Source organism: Amyelois transitella, chromosome Z, assembly GCF_032362555.1.
Source record: "Amyelois transitella isolate CPQ chromosome Z, ilAmyTran1.1, whole genome shotgun sequence".
Lineage (NCBI taxonomy): Eukaryota > Metazoa > Arthropoda > Insecta > Lepidoptera > Pyralidae > Amyelois > Amyelois transitella.
The window spans coordinates 502,919-525,558 of record NC_083535.1 but is presented as its reverse complement, the minus strand read 5'-3'; the positions used below and the strand labels follow the sequence as shown (position 1 = coordinate 525,558).

The following is a 22,640-nucleotide window of genomic DNA, read 5'->3' as shown; positions in this document are numbered from 1 at the left end:
ATTACTGACAGATCGAGCTAAATTTGGCACGCAGATAATTGCTATAATAGTACGCGTCATATTCATCAGATTAACGAATTCCCGCGGGAACGAGATAATGGGATGTTTCAAGCCGCGAGCTCTGTTTAGTTAATAAAGGTAATAGAAATAGTAATAATCTCTTTTCTTCCTCTCTAAATATATCATTAAGTATCATCCAGATTAAGTTAAGTACAAAACCATCTTCTAAGGCACTGCCCGGAGAAGATATAAGCTTTGTCGTAACTATTTCTTAAGGCGGGGTTTTAGTATTATGCTCTCCAGCCACCTGCGTTTTTAACCTGACAAAGGTCAACTGGTGGATTTTAAGTTTTTAGATGTTTCTTACGTGTTTGTATCATTTTATTTTCAATATATGATACAAGCTATCGCGTCAGTACGTCATCATAACTTAAGCCTTTTATATCTACTACCGCTTCCGAAGCGCATGTGTGGAAGGAACATTCGTTACTCATTGCCAAGTTATCCACTTTATTAAGTTTTACAACACTTGACTCATCAAATATTTTATTGGTGAGAGTATACCAGCATTTTATCTGGTTTTGTATTGACTTGTAAGGGTAAAATTTTCAAAAGCCTTCCATAGATAAGATTATTAAGTAACCTTGACGTGAATTGGAGAAACGTGAATGGTACTTTACGTGGTGTTAAAAGATTTGTATGTTCGCAGCTGCTGTTCTGTCACCAAACTGTCTTGATTCAAAATGTCATGAATGGCTCATGTAGGTACTGGGAATAGGTTAGGTAGGGGTAACTGTTTTTGTCGTTTTAGTATTTTTTATCACATCTGCGGAAGTATCCTATCAAAAAAGATAAAGTTACCTGACAAATTTGGCTCAAAATTACAAATCGAGCATGTATCCGCCAAGAACACTAAACCGCCAGCATTTACTAATTCTTTGCAATGGAGCATGACTAGTAGCAATTTCAGAGCCCTTCAATACAACTCACACCACTCTCTGATCCTTAACGTTAAAACAAGTGAGTCTAAAAACAACGCAAGTGTGTGAACCATGCACACACGGGTTTCAATCGTGTTTTGTTCCACACACACACACACTTCAAGCAACAAGTGTTCGTGTGTGAGTGATAACTGACCAACATCCGCGACCACGACCACGGAGTCAGCGTCAGTAAACAACACAGAGCAAGGTTGATCGCGTCGGTGTGCGCGAACTGCTCTGTGGCAAACAAGATAAGTAGGTTTTCAGTTAGAAGTTGGAGATACAACGCTTGATCGGCTATGTTGTTCTGTTTGGTAGGTTTCTACGAAACGTGTAGCGGATGCTGATAAATCTAACTTATTGATGACTATTCGTTGTGTACGGATATTTCATTTCGATAAACAGAGTTAAACTGCAGAACGAGGACTTCGCCATGCTCCAAAGGTTTGTTAATGCAAATTTTTGTGCTTTTGTGAATTTGTACTATTCTAATCTGTTCTTTAATTTGAAACTCAGGAAAGGAATAAGAAATCAGGAATTTTAAATAGATCTTATGCTATAGAAACTTGTTGATTTTGAGGAAAGAATCCTTCACAGGTCTTTGACAATTCAGATTACGTACAAAAACAGTATATTGGTTCGATAAAAAAATCAATCAAAATCCCAAAGACAAAGCGATCGAGTTGAAAACATTTTTTGTTGGAAGTGAGTTGACATTCTCATTATGCCGATGATGAATTAGATGCGCTTATCTTTCATAAAAATGTACGAATATTTTAAAATTGAAGGTAAATCGTCTGTTGTTACAATGAAAAGCGAAGGTTTTGCAAAATAATGGCTGATAAATTCATACTTCACCAGGTACCTATTTTTATAAAAGTAGCGAATCTAATTGGTAGTATTTGTTAACAGGCGTAACCACAACTAATTCGGTATGTATTGAGGCAGAAAGGTGCGCGTCCAAGCGCAAGTTTCGCGCCATGCGTTCGAGTTTGGACGCCAAACAACGCTGCCCACCCGAGAAAAGAATGGACAAGGACGGCACGATTCCAAAGGCGTGTGCGGGAGTGAGAAAAAAGATGTGTGGCGGAATGCGGCGCACTTAATTTTTGTAACGGACTACGGGTCGAAAAGCGCGCGTCGCAGGCAAGAGGGCCATGTATGTAGTACGGGGGTACGGGCCGGCGGGGGGCGCGGGCGCTCGGCTGTAGTACGACGGCCCGCGCTTCTCGTAAAGGAAGCGACCCTGGCGCGGTCATTGCTCGCCTCGGCCGGCGGCCGCATTCCTCGCCTCCGCCTCCCGGCCCTCTAAGGCGCCTGCGCATCAATGAACGGCGCGCGCGCAACCGCCGCGGCCTATCGCCCCGTCTCGCTCCCTCGGCTGTTTACTTTATCCCCTTCTTGCTCCTGCTCCATCATATCTGGCGTGACTATGCTGATAGCTCTATTGCGCGTCACCCATCATGTCACGTATGATGAAGGCACACTCACCCATACAATATCATTGACAAATTACATGGCCATTACGACCGACTGCATCGGGCAAATTGCACGCTACGAACGCGAATTATGGTAACTATCGGGTACTAAAATATAATAAAGTGACAATTTAAGAAGGCGTACACTGAATTATCAGTTCGTTTTCGTGTAAGCAATAGGCATTTATGTAACACGAGTCATGCGAATAAAGTTAAACATTAGGACTTTGCTGTCCATAGTCGTGACGAAGCTGGTCCTAAACGGTACTGACAATACATACAATCAGAGTAGGTTTGTAACAAGCATGTTAGAAAATGTGACTGTGTAATGATCAGTTAGGCGCTCAGGTAAAAGCAAAGTACTTGTATTACAAACAATATAAAAGACAGCGATATGACAGAGCGAGACAGAATTGGTTCTATTTTCATAACTTGAATTCAGGAATAAAACCATCGACGGTTATTTTATCTGCAGTCAGGGTAAACAGGATATCAAGTCACCCCACATGAGACTCATGTAATAAACAGAGATAAAAGTCACTAATTGCTGATTAACGGACTGTTGACTTGCTATTTATTATAAACAGACACGCATGGAGATCGGATGCTGAAGAAATTGCAATTGTGCAGAATAGTTATATCCCTGGGAAAGTATAATTGATCTGACATTTGCAACTGATCTCACGGCTATTCTAGATATGCCTAAAGACAACTGCAATGTAAATAACATTGCGAAGACAAAAACAGGAAACTCTTTATTATCTATCGTTGTCAAGGACATTCGTTCGTAAATAAAAGCGATTATTATAGCGGTAAAGCTAAAAAGACCCATAGCTGTTGAAAGATCTCCACCGATTTGAACGTCTAGAGATTAAGCCCTATTTTTGTAAAATTCTTTAATAACTTAAAGCCGAAATTGCAAAAACTACATGACCAACAAAATATTAGAGGCGTGTAATCCACCCGTGGCGAGCGGTACTTAATGACGTTAGTACAATGAGTAATGAAATGAAACTTTGCCAATCGCTTCTGCCATGAAGCACGAGGTCAATAACCTCCATACTTGAGTTTTATGTTTATGAGCGCCTACTATGGACAACATCCATATAAATGTTACTGGTTCCACTCTGCCACTTAAAAAGACAACGTGAGATACAAAAGTTTTAAGGACTGTTAATGAAACCGAAAGTATGTGTACCCCGCAATTATGAGATGCCAGCTAGTACGAGACAGGTTCATTTATTTTCGTATCGGCTACAAGAACTGAAATCGGAATGTTGTAGTACATGACAACAGGTAAAAGTTTACAAATAAAATAATGAGATAGCAAAATTTACAGGATTAAAAATAACAGTTAATGAGAAACAAACGGGACGTTAAAGAGTTTAGCTTTGAAGATTTACGGGGGCTATCAAAAACATCCTTTAACGTAATTAGAGATGAAAATAAAAATTCAAAAGCTCGGGAAAATTCAGAGGAATTTAAATGGAATAAAGCTGAATAGCAGCGTTTTGCTCCTAGGGTTTATTCCAGATGAATATCAGAAAGATCCGCTCGCAACTAAAGTGAGCATTGAAATTTAAGTTGAACAACAAGTAATAAAAGGAAATATGAGTGAGAGATATTCTCAAATGAAAAGAATTTTAAAGCTGCAGAATTAGTTTGAACGGGCTAATCTGTCTGGAAAGCGAACGAAGGCGAAACACCTATTCTTTTGCGTTTGATAGCCTAGACTGATAGTACCTGTATAGTTTTACTTTCAGACTACTTATTGCAAAGTGCTGCTGGTTTCTTTTTCACAGAATTGTTTACCGATAGCCCCGGATTTAGTTCCTTTTCTTTTACGCGCGACTTTGCTCGCACTCATGTCTTCCTTATATTTAATTTTTTTTTTTAACGATATATGTTCTTTGTAATGTCTTATTATTTAAAGTTTTTGAAATAAGTATCTGCGTACTTTGTAGTCCTAACTAGATGTGTGTCAAGAAAATTGAATAACTATAAGTGAACGGGTAACAAACACACAAACTAGCCCAATCTTTGTAAATGTCAATAATTTCTAGTTAATTTTATAAGGAACTAATTTAGGAAAATTACTATCAGTCCATCATAGAACTGTACCATGGTATCTACTATGTGACAACGAACTATTTTTTGCCTCATATTTATACGCACGCGCATTTTTAAGTCGCAATTGTTGTTACCCTCATACGCATGACAGTCGAGTCTCCGACATTTGAGGCTATCGGGACCGCATCCACCTTACCTGTCGAACGACTTCAGAACGGCGCGCGGTCAACGGTCGACAAACTGCGCAGGTTGGACATGGGCCGATGGAATCCGCGGGGACAAAAAAGCTACGCTCCCGCGCCGCCCGCAGAGCGCTCGGACTACTAATATAAGAGGCGCGGGAGAACGATTCTCGAAACGGTTGGAAAACGTTCGAAACTTATTTTGAATCTTTACAAACTCCGCCGATGGTCAGTTTGACATGTAAATTTTTTTGGATGTGGCAAGGAGCGTCGGTGGTCGAAGGCTTGTCACGACTCAAATTGTGATTTAAAGGTTCTAGTCCTGCCTGGGCTATTAATCTTAGGTAAATAACATTACTTTAATTGCTAACCTACAATGAGGCACGATAGGTACAATGATTCTCAAAACGGTTGAAAATGTTCGAAACATATTTCGAGCCACACTTACGGTGATCAGTTAGAAAGCCCAATAGGGTGTTGTCGATAAGGCCAGCTGCGTTGGTGGTCAAACGGTTAGGGTAACCGCCTTTGCCAACGTGATGAGCAGATTCAAATCGTTCGCGACGCGGTCGTCAATTTAATGAAATAGGTACCTAATGAAAAATCCCATAAATCTTTTCTGAGTAATACTTTGATCGTTTTTTGTGCTATGCTCTCAGAAGTGAAGGAAAACATTATAATTTCGATTGTGTGAAAACCTGGGGATATCTCTGAATGAGTAGTATACTGTTTTTACTTTTACTTTTTGTTATTAATAATCTATCACACTTTACAGAATTTATTGCTTAATAATCAGTCAATATTGTGCTCCCTGGGTGAAAATCTACCTATTATCTGCCTCCAATTTGTATCTATCTCATGAAATGCATCTTCTGACGCTCAAGACAAACTCCAATGTCTAACAAATTGTGGATAAAGACATGACAATGAAATTATCAGAGCATAAAATTTATTTGCACTTGTGCTATTCTCCTTTATAATGCTCTCAACAGCCGGCGAGAAAGGATAGTCGCCAGTGGCGGCGCCTTCCGAGAACTTCTCTCCGTGCGGCGTTTTCTCGGAAACGCTGTACTTTTTTTACGCGCGCCAAACTTTATTGCAGGGTTTCCCAAACTTGCAGTGGAGCGCTCGTGCAGTTTCTGAGAAGCGTACTAAAGCGCAGATTTGATATCAGAACGGAGATAGTTGTAAGAATTTATGTATTTGAAATGGACAAGACTCACAACGTGTAGGCTAAAAACAAATGTTATGCCACTCCCGCGGGGTTCGAATCTTTGGTCTGCTTTTCTAGCTGAACTTTAAATTGCTTGAAGATTAAAATGAAGCCTTCCCAAACGAAGTATATAAGCAAAACTGAAGATACCGAAAAACAGGCTGGGATTTTGAGAGATACATATATACATAGAGATCAGAAATGATGAAAAAGATAGAAGGGCCTATGGACAGTTTGAATTAATAAATCAATATATTTTTATATGTGAAAACAGGTAACAATGGTGTTTTACTTAGTTCTCTGTTTCCTGCCTACAGGTCCACAAATGTCAAATTTAAATAGTTTCGTTTCATTAAAATTTTATGCAAACATTTGAAAATGAAAGAACCCTAGATACTTTACACAAAATAAACGCGTGTTTAGCTTGTACAAATCTTTGCCTATCTTAACAATGCCCTGGCCTCTAACTTGCTTCCGACACACACAACTTTGAGAAACTCAGCTCCACTACAATACATTAATAAACGCCCAATCAATCAATCTAGACGTGACACCTTAGGTTCAAGTTCCACCCTGTCCACTAACTTGCCCCCTAAACACCCCAGTTTAGGGTTGCCATATCGCTATACCTAATAGCTGGAATGAACTGTTACTTTGGCCAGGATTCGATTCGATATTTTGACCCACAGTGGGTTTTACGGGAATTTTATTGTGCTAGTTAAAAGGCGGCGTTTAGAAATGTGTAATGGCAAGTTTCGGAATATGTCGTTACACTAACAAAAAGCGATCACGTCCGGTGTTATCCTGACGATCCTCCCCAGTTTGAGAAGCCCAGCCACCACAATGCGAGGCGGAGGCTACCGCGCATTCCTGAGGAACCAGCCCTTGAGCGGGCGCGGCTTGTGCAATCTTACATTCCGTTTCCGAACAAGTTTTCCATATTTCTCAAACGTATTCAATATTCCCAGCCTTTCGTTACGGTTCTCTAGTGTACACGTAGAAACTGTTATAAATGAATAAATGATTACGAATCGTTTTTATTTTAAAATCTGTTACATCGCGTTAACGCGTTCAAATAAAGTAGGCGGGTTTTACAGAACCAATAACAGAGAAAATTAAAACAACTTTGATTGGGCATATTATACATAACATATTAACGGTTGAAATTCATTCATACTGTATCGCACTTTCTACCTGTCCATACGTTTTAACCACAGATATGGAATCGTGCTTTCAAGGATTTTATTATTTAAACCCTCGTTAAACTCGTTTAAAACTTTTCAATAACTGAAAAACAAAATATTTTCGTACTGGCGCAAAAGGCCGGTTACACAAAATTCATTTCTGAATGCAGACATGAAATGGTTTTCACTCGAATTTTAAGCGGAAAAACGAACGTCTCCTTTTTCGATTTTACAATATTTTCAGTGTTTTTCGACTTACATTAGCTTTAAATTCGATCAAGTCATGGAAGTCCAAACAAATCTTTACCAATGAAGGAAAGCCATTTAGCTGAACGTGACCATCAGAATCTTTCTGAGACTATTGGCACTGTCCACTGCGCAGAAAATAAAGAAGTTATATATGTCTGTATGTATGTAGGTGAAGCTGACTCAGCCAATTTAAAATCATGGTCGAAAGCGGATCGAGCTCCTCACCCGAGAGGTGAGGATGTAGCCGCGAATAATGTCAAGAGGAAGAAGAAGTATCACCTATGTACATACATGACGTATCTTAAATAAATGGAGCGGTCCTATTCCGTGCCGGGAATACTTCCCATTCGTCTTGTCACATAATCACTCATGTTCAATTCTAGTTTAGAGTTTCTGAGGCACTTGGATGCGCCTGTCAGCGGCCTGTTTAGCGATGTGCCGCCAGAGTATTCTCAAACTCGCTAAAGTTTCCTTATTGCTGTGAAACTTTATAGAATAATCACGTAAGTAAGCAAAATAAGATTTTTTGTTCCCGTACAAAAGACTCTCATAAGTCTGAATCTGTGTGATTTATTTAACGCAAGAACACGAAATCGTGTAAAAATAATTATAATTACGAAGGAAGATCAAGGCGAACATACCTTGGTCAAATCGGGGACTTTCTGGTGAAAGATCCGGTTGAGAGCCCCCGGAACTTACGAGCTTGCATGAAAAGACTTTAAAATTTATTTTATAACTATGTACTAGCAATCTTTTGTTTTTCTTTTTACACAGTAACAAGAAAATAGACAAAGAAAAAAAGATTGCCTACCCTTCCGAATAAGAGGCGTGATCATATTATTATTAGGTATACGAGTATAGCATAGGTATATGGCGACATCACTACCGTCACACATCCGCTGTCAATCATAGCGAAGAATATGACGCGCTCCGCCAATAGCAGCGAAGAATTTGAATCGCGCAAACAAAGATTTCACGGATTGGAGCATTAATACAACTTCCGACTCAACATCGTCTGTCGCGCGGTTCCCCAGGCATCACACCTAGCCTGGCGGAAGATCTTCCCTTTGGTGGCGGTCGAGCCGAAACATCGCTCCCGTTACAGATTTAATAATACCTGACAAGAAATTAAAACGACAAATATGACGTAATAAGTGCCGTGTGTTTCCCGGCACTTAAGAAAAGGACCACTTCCTCTATTTCCCACGGATGTCATAAATGGCAACTAAAGGATAGGCTTATAAATATGAATACTTCTTATAGGACGGGCAAGCAACCTGTCACAATTTGAATCTCAATTCCATCATTAAGCCATACTACAGCTGATCGTGGACTTTCGGTCTTTTCGAGAGTGTGAGCTGTCTACCCCGTAAGAAATAAAGATGTAATAATATGTTTATATAATATATAACAGACAGAAAGCCGATATTAGTTTCGTTATTACTATCTCAACGTTTTAGAGAATTCCCTCTTGGAATTACTCTCAATCAGCTTGTCCACGGCATTACAGGTATTTTTCATCTCAAGTGGTCCCAGGAACGAATTGCAATTATATTTTATTGTTCCGAGCAAGGATATTAAAATAAGAGAACGTAATATCTTCGTCCGCGTAGCCTTTGAACTAAGTTATTTTCTTGTATTAAATACCTTGCTTATTTTCCAGACCGCCTCAGGTTATAAGTTAAATTGAAGTCTTTGGTTGGCTTCAGTTCCTTCCACTTCTTCCATTAGTACGAGTACATTGGACAGCCTTCAAAGATAGCGTTCTGAACTGCAGTCTCGCTATTGCGTTATATTAAAAATGAACTATATCTGAATCATGATGAATGTTTGTCTATTTTATCTATACTAATATTATAAAGCTGAAAAGTTTGTATGTTTGTTTGAACGCGCTAATCTCAGGAACTACTGGTTCGAATTGAAAAATTATTTTTGCGTTAAATAGCCCATTTATCGAGGAAGGCTTTAGGCTATATAACATCACGCTGCAACTATAAGGAGCAAAGAAATAATGGAAAATATTTAAAAAAAAGGAGAAAATTTATTATTCATCCTTGAGGGCTTCAATGATGCCCAAATAAACATTCCACGCGGACGAAATCGCGGGCACAGCTAGTGTATTTTTAATACAAACGTTGATACCTACTATAACCTCGGCTACTCGTATTTACAATTAACTCTGTCAAGTGGCAACAAAAAAAAAAACGCCAAAAATCTATATGAGAAATGAATCTCTAGATGAGTGTCAATTGTTATAAATGCTGCACCCTAATCGTTCGCGTATAGTTCCGGGCGGGGTCAGTGACCGCCCGCCGACGGAAATAGTTGCTCCCTCTCGGGGCACCGGCGTGCGGTGCTCTGTGCTCGAGGAATACAGCAACTGCGTAATTCTATTGTGAGAACATCACTTATGCCAGGATGTATGTATGTAGGTCTAACTGGCTAGTGGGTATTGCAAATTAATAATTGCTAACTAGTTAAAATGTCAAATATTGTGAATGGAGAAGAGAGTTGTAATGTTTTCCGTGTTGTTGGTGGTTTCAGGCAATTATGAATAGAACCTATACATGTTTTTCTCCCATGGGTGTCGTAACAGGCGACTAAAGGATAGGCTTACAATATTAACACTTGCGGGGCAGACAGAGCCAACAGTCTTGAAAAGACTGAATGGCCACGTTCAGCTATTTGGCTTAACGATAGAATTGAGCTATTGGGCCAAATTGGATACAATGTATCACTTATTGATGTCGCCTAACAAACATACAAGCATACATAAAATCACGACTTTATAACGTATGAATGTATGTTGTATCCAATTTTGAAAATAAATCTATTCTATTCCAATGTTTGGTTCTTGTCAAAATATGATAGACAATTTCTCTCAACTAACCACTGCTTAACAAATCCATCGCTACAAGTATCCCTTGCGTAATCCCTAGTCTGTCCTTAACATTCTGGAAAAGCTGGTCCATTATCCCTGATCCTCACCATCGCGAAAGGGGGGGCGCCGCACGAAACAAAATCCATTCGTCTCGTTCCCTAATCCTTGAATTGGAAGCATAAACACGTAGAGGAGTGTAGCCAACCCCTGGGATTCAAAATATATTTATTTTTTAAATTTAATATCTACCAAACTAGCTGTTGCCCGCTACGTTCGTCCGCCGTAATAGATTACCGATCATCTAACTAAATGCAAAAAATTCAGACTGAATCTGTGCGTGGTAGAAACTTTTATACCAGTTTTTAAGTAGAACCAAGCCTAACATAACTAAGAAAACTGTGTGTAGTCGAAAGCTGGTCTAGCTTTACTCTACATTGGGGCTGGCAACACTTATCGTAGGAAAGTGGTCTGCGCTCTTTGCCTTCTGGGGTATGAACCGTCGCTGCAAGTAGAAACGATGTTATAATACTTAATATCCAGGAGTTGATGCCGGAGGATCCGGGATCAAATTGGGCGTTTTAATCTTTACATACAAATATTATGAAGAGAACGTTTGTATATTTGTTTGTAACGAATAAACTGGTAAAGTGCCTATCTTGTACCTCCTGGCCTTTAGTCCCGCTTGCATCTTCACCACTCTGGAGAGGAGCCCGGATTGGGTGAATCAGGGTCACGAAGCGACTCCCGTCTGACCTCCGCAACCTTTACAACGGGGTCACGAAGAAGAGTGGTACCCGCGGAATACACGGAGTGGATTCGAGATATTACCAAAAGAATTCCACGCAAATCTCGCGTTCAAAAGTTAATAATGATAAATAAAATTTCCTTGTATCCCGATACGGGAAAGGATTATATTTCTACTTCATTAATTAAATTCCTCAGCGTCCCGTCGTCTCATAAACTTGTCCTTTTTGTGAATTTCTCAGGATTTTTGCTTTTGCTAAGATTACTAGGGGGATTACGACAGCGGCGCCTGAAGTGGGTGTCATTTAAATATACAAAGTTATTATCATTTTGAAACTTAAGATAAAATGAAGTAATAAATCTTTGGATAAAATTTAATTGTAAAATTTATTACTACGGCTCATCTGTTATCGAAAATGAATACCAACTATTTCAATATAGCAAATGTAAGTTTGTTTGTTTTCTCCTCACGAGTCATCCGAACTGAATCAATTTCCTTTAATTTTTTGCGTACTTATATATAATTAATAGTCTGAAGAAGGACAATACTTTTCATCCCGGTAAAAATTACACTCGAACTGCCGAAACCGGTTTTCTTTTGTATGTAACGCTAAATTTTCGCGTTTTATAGGACGCGCTAAATTCGCGCGGGCGAAACTGCGGAAAAGACGTACAACTAGTACCTACAACATAATGCGTAAGTACACCTCGATATGTAATGCATGAAACTTGAAGTACCTAGTGCCTGATTGAAGATATTCAAGACCTGAATAAGGGCATCCTGCAAACATATGCCGCAACGCAGACCCATTTTGGCAAAGGCATTTCGCGTGAAGCCTAACATGGCCGTCCTGAATGTTAAAAAGGACTTATTACATCATTTCACACAATGGCCAAAATCACGTCGCAGTGTATTTGAGAGAGACGTTATATATGTAAATAGATACATACATATCACCACGTCTATATACCTTGCGGGGTAAACAGAGCCAAAAGTAATGAAAAGACCGAAAGGCCACGTTCAACAGTACGGCTTCATTATGACAATGAATTAATAAATTTAAAATAAGAATAAACTGCGGCAAATGCCCGAGACCTTAAGAAGGCCAAAATTGACAACAAGCCTTCAGAACCGAAGTGTTTCCGAAGTTTGACGAAGGGAGCCGATCCCAAGTGAAATGGAATAAGACAAGGCAAGGATGAAGAAGAAAATAAAGCGCCTAAGATAAAAAATATACGTCAAATTTAAATTCAAATTTCGAATGCCACATATTATTTTATTTTTTTTTTAAGTGTGGAAAGTCCTTCGTCTAATCGGCCGGCTACGGGAAGCCGGACGGGTTATTTGGGGCTTGAACCCTCTAAAACCACACGGTGCCATCCGAATGCCACATATGAATCAACATATTCAGTGGAATACCTCAGCATTGCTAGTGCCACACATACAGTCCAGGCGTCAACTGGCATCGACACTAAGCTAAGACGAAACAATTTGCTAGCCAGTCAAAAAATGCCTAAGATAAAAATAATACACTCATATAAAAATGATAGCAAGTAGATGGGACTGTCCATACATTCAGCACTGCTGTGACAGACATGTACCCTGTCCACCGTTTCAAAGGAACTTGTGAGCGTATTTGTTTATTTGTACCTATTTGACATTTGTAAATGTAATTAATGAAATTTGATAATAATAGATGTTTGACGTATTACGAGTATAATGAATTAATTTATTTTGACTAAATGAAATTTTTATGCTAGTGAATTAATTTGATTTAAAATGGAGTACGTTACTTGATTGATTTTAATGTGAATATGGATGATTTTGTATTTTGTATTTTCTCTTGTATTATGGGCCTATCAGTAGCCTGAAATAAATGGATTTTATTTTATTTATTTTATTTTTTTATTTATATAGTCACGTCTATATCCATTGCGGGGTGGACAGAGCCAGCAGTCTTGAAAGACTGAAAACGTTCAGCTGTTAGGCTTAATGATAGAATTGAGATTCTAATAGTGACGGGTTGCTAGCCCATCGCCTAAAAGAAGAATCTCAAGTTAATGAGCCTAACTCTTAGTCGCCATTTTCGATATACATTGGAAAGAGATGGAGTGGTCATATTCTTTTTTTTTTATTGGTGGAACCTCACGGCACATAAATAATATTCTAGTCAATCATAAGCTATCGAACAAACACATTCCTATGACAACGATAACTAATCCAATATCAAATGACAATACCAAACATTTGTTCCGCGGCACAACGCCTTCGTTATGCCGTGTGGTTCCCGGCACCAATACAAAAAAGAATAGGACCGCTCCATCTCTTTCCCATGGATGTCGTAAAAGGTGACTAAGGGGTTGGCTTACAAACTTGGGATTCTTCTTTTAGGCGATGGGCTAGCCACCTGTCACTATTTGAATCTCAATTCTACCATTAAGCCAAACAGCTGAACGTGGCCAATCAGTCTTTTTAAGACCGTTGGCTCTGTCTACCACGCTAGAAATATACACGTGAATGTATGTATGTATGTAATAACGTAAATATATGTATGTACACAATAAACAGCTAGCCAATCAGAAAGCGTCTAATACAAACTACCAGTCAATCATAACCAGTAAATTCAAATTTCGAATGCCACATATGCACCGAACGTATTCCGAGGCGCAACGCCTCAGGGTTGCCAGCGCCACACAACAAGACAGCCGTCGACTTCGCCGGCACATCCGATCCGGTGCGACGTATTCCGTGAGCCCGCGGGAAGGCAGTCTATTTCGATATACTACGCTGAAATGTATCTGTGCGAAAACTTGTCGGTCACATCGCTTATTTACAAAAAAAAAATACATGATGAATATAAATTACTTGTTGCTTGTATCGTTTTTTTTTTTAAACCGCCTCTACGCTGAAGAGTACTCGTACGAGAACTTGTCGCTTACAATGCTTTAAAAAAAATTGGTCCAAAATCATCTCCGTGATGCGGAATTTTCCGTAAGACGAGACGAGTATCACGATATCAGTCGCCAAAGCCTACCAGTATGAAAACTTGTCGCCTACATTTTGAAAATGTGAAATCTGAAGTCAATTCGTGAATTCTACCGACAGAAAATGTCAGCTATCCCAATCCTAACTAATATGATAAATACAAAAGTATGTTTGTTTGTGTAGAGGTCTAGAGGTACACGCGTCATCTACTCAACCAATCTTGTTGAAATTTCGCGTATACATTATAAAAAATCTAGAAGAACGAACGAACGTAAAAAAATCCCGTGGGATTTGCGAAAACACTGTATTCTTTTGTAGCTGAAGTAACGAAGAAGCTGCAGGTAAAAGCTTGTTTTGTATAAATTTTGTATAAAGAAAGACAACTGCGTGTTATTAAGATTGATGTTAATCATAAGCCCGGGAACTATATTATCAAACTGAAATAATATTTAATTGCAGAGATGTTTATTGCCTGATAACGATATTGCCTGCCACATTAGTATCCAATAGAATACTTAAAAGGAAAAGAAACAAAATAAAATTATGTAGATACGAATCGCATTCGTATACGAAACCTCGACACTCGTCTACTTCTCAAATGGGGCCCTGATCTCTCCAGCGTTGCAATGCACATCCGGGGCGGTCGATACGGGCGGCGACTTGCGCGGTGCCGCGGTCCCCCCCTCCCCTCGCTCCCTATCCCCAATATCGCGGCCCCTCACGTCTTCGAACCCCCCTCCCTAGACGACTCACATCGATTCGCGCGCTTGATAATTATTAAGAGCTTGTTGGCGAAATTTATCTCATCTTCTAAGAAAACCGATTATAAGATTGCCAGCTGCTGTCACGAATTATATATTTTTGTTTTTTTTTTATTATTATTTATTTTTTATGACGCTGGCTAAGACAAATTGAATCCGAACACACATGATTTATTTGATAAGAAACGTCTCTGCCTACCTTTTCGAGAAAGAGGCGTCATTTTAAGTTACTAAATAAAATGGTGAAGCTCGTTAAATAATAATTTTAATATCTTGCTTGAATGGAGAAATGGAAATAACATTAATAGATAAACCGTGAGCAAGATTCTGCGAAATCCTCCATGGTTACTTGTACAATACAATTAAATTTCACTTGAGCAGTACTCAAGTATGATTTTGTTACAAACAGTAAATAAAACGTTTACTTATGTTATAAATGATTCCCATTTCAGCGAAGATTTTTATTAGGTAGTAGATGGTATTTTTAATTCATACCGAGCTAATAAAAGGAACAGAATTTTGTGTCGACTATGTTATTTTTACGCTACCAGAACAACATTTTTGATGCTAAATTCAAATTCACATTGAATGGAACTGTATTTGGGAATCGTGACAACTGCTAGATGGAACTTACTATGGGAATCTAACTGAAGCATTTCATGTTTAATAAGACGAGATTGAATGGCAATCCTCCAAACGCAATATTTATACTTCAACTGCCTGATAATACTCTAATAGTGCGAGTTGCACTTTAATGACAACCGAACCTTAAACTGTCATATCTTTGATCAAACAAATGTTACCCAACCAAACTTTTTGTACGTACTACTGACACATATTTATAGTTACCGCTAATGTCAAATTTGACGACGTAAACTCTTAAACGCGGCTATGAATTTTGTATTTCACCCAGTTTGGAAAACAAGCAAAATTAACATTATCAAAACTGTCACATGGATCGTCAAAGCGAACCGTCCCCAAAAGCGTAGCCAGATGTCCCGGTTTTGACCTGTTTTTTACCCTCCCAGGACGGTCCCGTCGCAACCTGAGCGGGACGCCCCAAATCCCGCTTTCAGTCACCAATTCAGCGCAGTAGGTCCTATTTTGAATGTCTGTTGGCGGTGCGACGCGCGGGAAAGTAGCGAGGACGCGTTTGATATTCAGTATTCTTATTTTATCTTCTACTTTTTCTGTCGTCTTTTGAAAGCAGCAAGTGTTATTTTGAATGTAATATGTAATACCATCGATGGTGCGACGCGCGGGTTCGAAGCGAGGCAACATTTAATTTTCTTCATAATCCTTAATTTTTTAATCTTCCTTTTGCTGTCGTCCTGTGACAGGAAATAAGATTCCTCCAATCATTCTAATCGTCCGGATCGTTTCCAACAATTTTAAAAAATAATCTAAAAAAACGTTTTGTGTTTATTTTTTCCCCGATTTTATTAACAGAACTTTGTTTAGAATACGGAATCTGGTAACACTTGTTTTAAATCTTCGAGAACCAAAGTGAGACAATAGATTATAGTACCTACTCACCATCTACCAGTGATGCAAGTAAAAAAACGCCTGTTTCGTTGTACATGGAAATACATCACGTGGAATATATTTTCTTCTATTTAATAGTTCTAGTAAACGGTACAACTAACTATAAGGGGTTATTTCCTAAATTGCATAAAATTACATGCCTCAAAATTCAGGGAATCAGTAGTGAATTTGCATGTCCTGTAAAAAATTCCGTGCAACCAACCACTTATGTTTAGAGGATAATATTCCTGCTTTCCATAGCGAATGGACGCGTTTTTCCACACATTAAAATAATTGGCCAGCTTACAGAAGTAGAATTTCTTCTCTTTTTACAACGTCCTTGAAGAAAAGTTTTTAACTTACAAATTGCAAGGCTAATGACTTATTTCTCTACTTCTATAGTTAAACATCGTGGCTATTACAATTTAGACAAAAATGAGTAAGCGCGCAAGCGGTGAATGCATCTCAATCTGGCGGGAAAAAGTGTGGCGCGCGAATAAACTGCGAAAAAAGAATTCGTTGTTCATTGAAATGTTGTTTTGAGCGTGAAATTTTCGAATCATTGTCATAATCGGGCCCTTGTATCATACGTTTATTAATACCGTGATATGTTAGTTGGTAACTGGCTACGACTATTTAGTTACGAAAATGGCTGAAGGTTAGCAATCTATGTGAGCGTTAATTATAGACACAAATACCTACGTTTGCACCGTATAGACATCCCTACTAATAGAGCGGTGAATGCATCCGAAATTGGCGGTAAAGTGTGCGGCGCGCCAATAAACTTTTAAAAAAAGAATTTGTTTTTATATTTTCGAACGTGGAATTTTCGAATGCGTGATAATCGGTTGCCAGTTAATAATTACATGATACGTCAGCAATCAATGTGAGCGTCATTTCGTTAAGTTTCATTCAACGCTGGCAGTGTAAGTACACCAGAATGTTATTATAGACATACTGGTACACATACGCTTGCGACGACACATTCGCATAGGAACTGTAGCGACATCCATACTAATAAAAAGTGTTTGTCCGTCTTTCACGTCAAAACGAATGAACCAATCTCCATGATATTTTGCATACCTACCTACTATATAGTGTGGAGTACGGAGAAAGATATAAGATCTTTTTCACGAAATGGAGCCGTGGGCAAGCCAGTACTTACAAGGTAGACAGAGCCACTATCTCATAAGGTGTACAGACCAGAGCAGTCATGAGACTCAAATAATGTAATTGTTCAAGTGAAAACTTCTATAAAGCTATTCAAAACATAACATAACATAAAATCACGCCTCTTTCCCGGAGGGGTAGGCAGAGACTACATCTTCTCACATGCCACGATCTCTGCATACTTCCTTCGCTTCATCCACATTCATAACTCTCTTCATGCAAGCTCGGCGGTTTCGGGCACTCTTGACCTGACCCTTTACCACGACGTCCTTAATTTGATCAAGATACGTTCAAAAGAATTCAAAGTTCATAAGCATTTTTATTATTGACCTCACCATTTGCGCAGAAAGGAGAGCAGGCTGACACACACACCACGTTTCTTTCTAGCCACCAGAGCGGGGTGGACAAAACTGTGCTTACAGACACAAGGGTACCTATACGAACGCCTGAGGCGACCGCTAGTTATTACGACCCAGCCCCAGCCCTCGACGGACTTCAATCACAGACCATAACACAAATATACTGGACCAAATATACTATATACGTAATTACATGCCGTGCATTACGTGCCGTGTGGTTCCCGGCGGTGCCGTGTGGTTCCCGGCACCAATACAAAAAAGAATAGGACCACTCCATTTCTTTTTTCATGGATGTCGTAAAAGGCGACTAAGGGATAGGCCTATAAAATTGCGATCCTTTTTTTAAGCGATGGGCTATAAACCTGTCACTATTTGGATCTCAATACCATCATTAAGCCGAGCAGCTGAACGTGGCCATTCAGTCTTTTCGGGACTGTTGGCTCTGTCTACCCCGTAAGAGCGTGACTATATGTATGTCTGTATGTAATTACATACATATAATCACGTCTATATCCCTTGCGGGGGGAGAAATAGCTAACAGTCTTGAAAAGACTGAGAGGCCACGTTGAGCTGTTAGGCTTAATGATAGAATTGAGATTCAAATTGTGACAGGTTGCTAGACCATCGCCTAAAAGAATCACAAGTTATAAGCCTATCCCTTAGTCGCCTTTTAGGACATCCGTGGGGAATGGAATAATCCTATTTTTTTCTATTATTGCCGGGAATCACACGGCAAATATTGTAGCTATACAAAAATTACAGTTAGTTTAAAGGGGACCTTTAGAATTTGAAAAATATTTTGTTTACATTGAGTATGTCTAATTGTGTATGTTCTTTAATTCACTACCATTGGGTAGAACCGATGGCCACACGTACATATGTCAGCACAATCGGCCTCAAAAATCCATATACATACATTTAAATAACAAAATTGTAATGCATATAATCAAAATGACACGAACTTAAAACCGACTGGACCGATTTTAATGTTAATTGGCAAAGGGACAAAAAGCACCTTCAGGAGAAACATTTGACTACTTTTCCCACGGAAGCGAAGGCCCGCGCAAAGGATAGCCGCCTATATTAAGTCCAGAGTACACTCTGGAGGTCAGTGACTCCAATTACCTACCACAATTGGATTTGTCGCATAAACTTGTCGGTACGATCCACAGAGCAAAGTGCGCGCCGGCGGGCGGACCGGGCAGCGGTGCTCTGTACTGATTTTATATCGGATTTCGACCAAAGCCTCGGGGTTCATTCAGAGCCAATTCGAGTGTGGAGTGGGCTCGCTGATTATAAAGTGCAATTCATATTTTCAATACGATTATCGGTATGGTTCCAAACGTATGTATGTTTATAGATTCAGCTTATGGTTAACACTTACTGAGAGTACAGTCAACGAGTAAAATTAATTGGTATAAATTTTAACCGAGTGTGAATTATTGGTTATGACTGATAACGGTCATGTGGAGAGGATGAATGAAAGCAGGTTGACTAAGCAGATATACAAGGACAGTGAGGAGGGAAAGGTCGGAGTGGGAAGACCTAGACGAACGTATCTTGATCAAATTAAGGACGTCCTGGGAAAGGGTCAGGTCAAAGAGTACCCGAAACCGCCGAGCTTGCATCAAGAGAGTTATGAATGTGGATGAAGCGAAGGAAGTTTGTAGAGATCGTGGCAAGTGGAAAGAGGTAGAGTCAGCCTACGCCTCCGGGAAAGAGGCGTGATTTTATGTATGTATGTATGTATGTGAATTATTCCACCCTGGCTTTGTTTACAGTTTATAAGTATATTGGGCTACTTGGATGGACGGAAATAAGCAACCTTGGGTGCATGGTGAAACACAAGAAGACAATATGTTGCAAAGTTCTCGTAAACGGACAAATTACAAGCTAATTTAGTTAATGCTTATATACCTAATATGATTTAACTTATTTATCTAAAAGAACGCCAAAAATCAATATTTTATTCAGAATATAGTTTTTCGTACGCACTTTATCACCTCATTTTATATAACAATAAATTAAAGTTATATCTAATATACTAATATTTGTCAAAAGCTACAAACTACCTAAGCACTGAGAGTAAATCAGGTTTTCCTTGTAGGCCATTTGTGCTAATAGGTTTATCAAAAAATCCCGTTAATTTCCGTTCCCGTGGGAATTTCGAGACATCGTTTCTTAGTTCACCTCCAGAACACATAGCGCTTTTGTATTTTTTGCCTTACCAACTATTTAAATTACTGTATTTTTATGATCTTTCGTATGTAGGTACAATAAGTTATTACAAACAAACAAATAATGAAACCCACACGCCATATTTCAAATCTCTAGACCCAGTGTTTAGACTGAGCTTAAACAAAAAATTGAACGAAATTTCGTTTTAAACCCTATTTCGAAAGGGGTGGCAGAGGGGTAGTTATAGGTTAAATGAACCGAGCCCGACAGGTTTACTCACTTATCTCGTTAGAGGCGCCTGTAAAAGGTATTTTTTTACACAACGTACATAGGGTAGTTTTATATTGTTTCTTTTATTATTTCTATCTGGTCTTTCAGTCTTTTCGAGACCTTTGCTCTGTCTATAGGTATATATTTTTGTGTGTTACCGATATTTATTGGTATATCATCAAGAGTACCAGAAACCGACGCGTTTGCATGAAGAGAAATATGAATGTTGATAAAGCGAAAGAAGTATTCACGGATCGCGGCAACTGGCAATAAGTAGTCTCTGTCTACCCCTCTGACGCGTGATATTATGTATTCTACAATACTTGCATTATCGTAACACTGGGTTCGTTACGATATCGAGTTCATTACGAATGTAATCGTAATTTCATTCACATGCGATATGCGTGGGAATAGATCAGAGGTAAAAGCAATTAATTATAGGCTTGGCTAGATCGGATAGGGCGTCGGTGGACGTGTGGTTAAGCTTCCAGACGCCAAACAAAGGAACTGAGTTCAAATCTTATTGCGACAGCAAAATCATAGAGAAAACATAAATGTCTGTCATGTAATAGTAAATTTTTGAGAAGTCAATCTACAAACTATCTGAACAGTTAGTTATCGTACAAAATGCAATGGAATAAATACTGTTATTTTCTTACCGACATGAGAAAAAGGAAAACTTGTTTTATACATCCTGTTGGACTTCGAATATTGAAAATAATACGAAATTAGGCATATTTACAAGACACTTACCTTTTTCTGAAGAAGATGTCATCTGAAATGTTAAGAAATTGATATTAGCAACAATATATTACGTAAATCATGATTTGAAATTAATAAATTTTAAATTAACTAGCAAATAAAAGCTGAATTTACAAACAAATCAAATAAGTTACTTAACATTCAGTAACCTTATCATGGCATTAACTAAGAGACAATTTTCTTATTGTAAAACTCTTTTTCATACACAATTTACAATAGATTTGATTAGTGTTGTTTAGTGTGTGGTGTTTTTTTGGTGTTTGATTTTCAGGAAAAAAACAATTGAGCAGGGTAATGTGATCAAATATTAATAGTTTTCTCAACAGTGAAAACTTAAAAAGTTCTCTTAAAATTAATTGTAATTCACATCTGATTACAGGTCTATTTTTAGACAACTTTAATGTTTTAGTTATGTGAAAAATTAAATAATGTTCATATGGCTGCTATTATTTGTATATTTGTAAGTTTGTTTTAGATGTAAGTACCATACCATACACAATAAGTATATCTTTTTTCTTGTATTATAAAGCTCAAGATGCTCTTCATTGAATTGAATTCCTTAGGAATTAAAAGTCTATTTCTATCCAATCCAGATCTCAGTCACAAATCATATCAGTACATACATTCACACACTCATAATATCTCATTCCCATAGGAGAAGGCAGTGACTACAAATTTCCACTTGCCACTCTCTCAGCATACATCTTTCGCTACATATAATATCATCAAACTTGCAAATCTGTTTAAAGTTCTTCACCTGAACTTCACCAGTAAGTCTCCTATTTGTGGCTGGTAAATATCCTTGTTGTGATTTTTTTTGTTGGAAGAACAAGCAACCTAACATTGTTAATACACATAGATCATGGGACATTTTAAGTCCTCTGCTTATATTTATTTCACAAAATTATTCCTCATGTATTTTGTTCTCGCTACTTTGGGGTTACATCTTCTCAGATGGATGTTGTAAGAGGCAACTAAGACAACAAGCACTTTTAACTTGTGTCATTGGTGTTGGGTTAGATGCTTGTTTTAAAGGTGTGGAGGAGGTCAGACTGGAGTTACTTTGTGTTATTACCTCACTAACTTAAACCTGGATTGTAGCCATAGAACATAATCTTAAGATAATGAAGATAAAAGGTATATTCTATACATACATACAGACATAAAATCACGCCTCTTTCCCGGAGGGGTCTCCACTTGCCACGATATATATATATAATATTCTATGGGTGCAAGTAAAATAAGTTGGTAACTACCTTGCAACGTATGTACGTCGGGTAAGTACATAACTGAAGGCGAATTTTATTTTCATGACATAAATAATCTATGGTTAGATATGCTAAATAATTATTTTACTAGCTACAGATTCGCTGGACTCATCAGAAAGTATAACCAGTACGAAAGAAAGAGAAAAATTAAGATACCGGTGGTATAACTATGCGGTGCCTTATCAAACAGTAAGGTAATCGGTAAAACTAGGTAAGCGCCTTTAATTATTGAAATTACATACCTCTCGGCTTTCATAAGGTGACTAGAATACAAGATTAATATTATTCACGTAAGTTCAGTACAATTCGTTATACATTGTACTTGCTCTAGCTAACGTTTTTCTAATTCGATTTGCGTTGTGGTGCGAGAAATGTGAG

General features: G+C 38.5%; 1 long non-coding RNA gene across 1 annotated transcript in view; it reads right to left on the bottom strand.

Annotated features, from left to right (window-relative positions):
• LOC106130534 (uncharacterized) overlaps window positions 1-22,640 on the bottom strand; it is an 81,566-nt gene extending 58,926 nt beyond the window's left edge. The window contains exons 1-2 of the long non-coding RNA XR_001228498.2: window positions 22,505-22,640; window positions 20,986-21,007 (exon numbers count right to left, since the gene is read on the bottom strand). This is a non-coding gene — a long non-coding RNA (uncharacterized LOC106130534). The remainder of the gene's footprint in view (window positions 1-20,985; window positions 21,008-22,504) is intronic.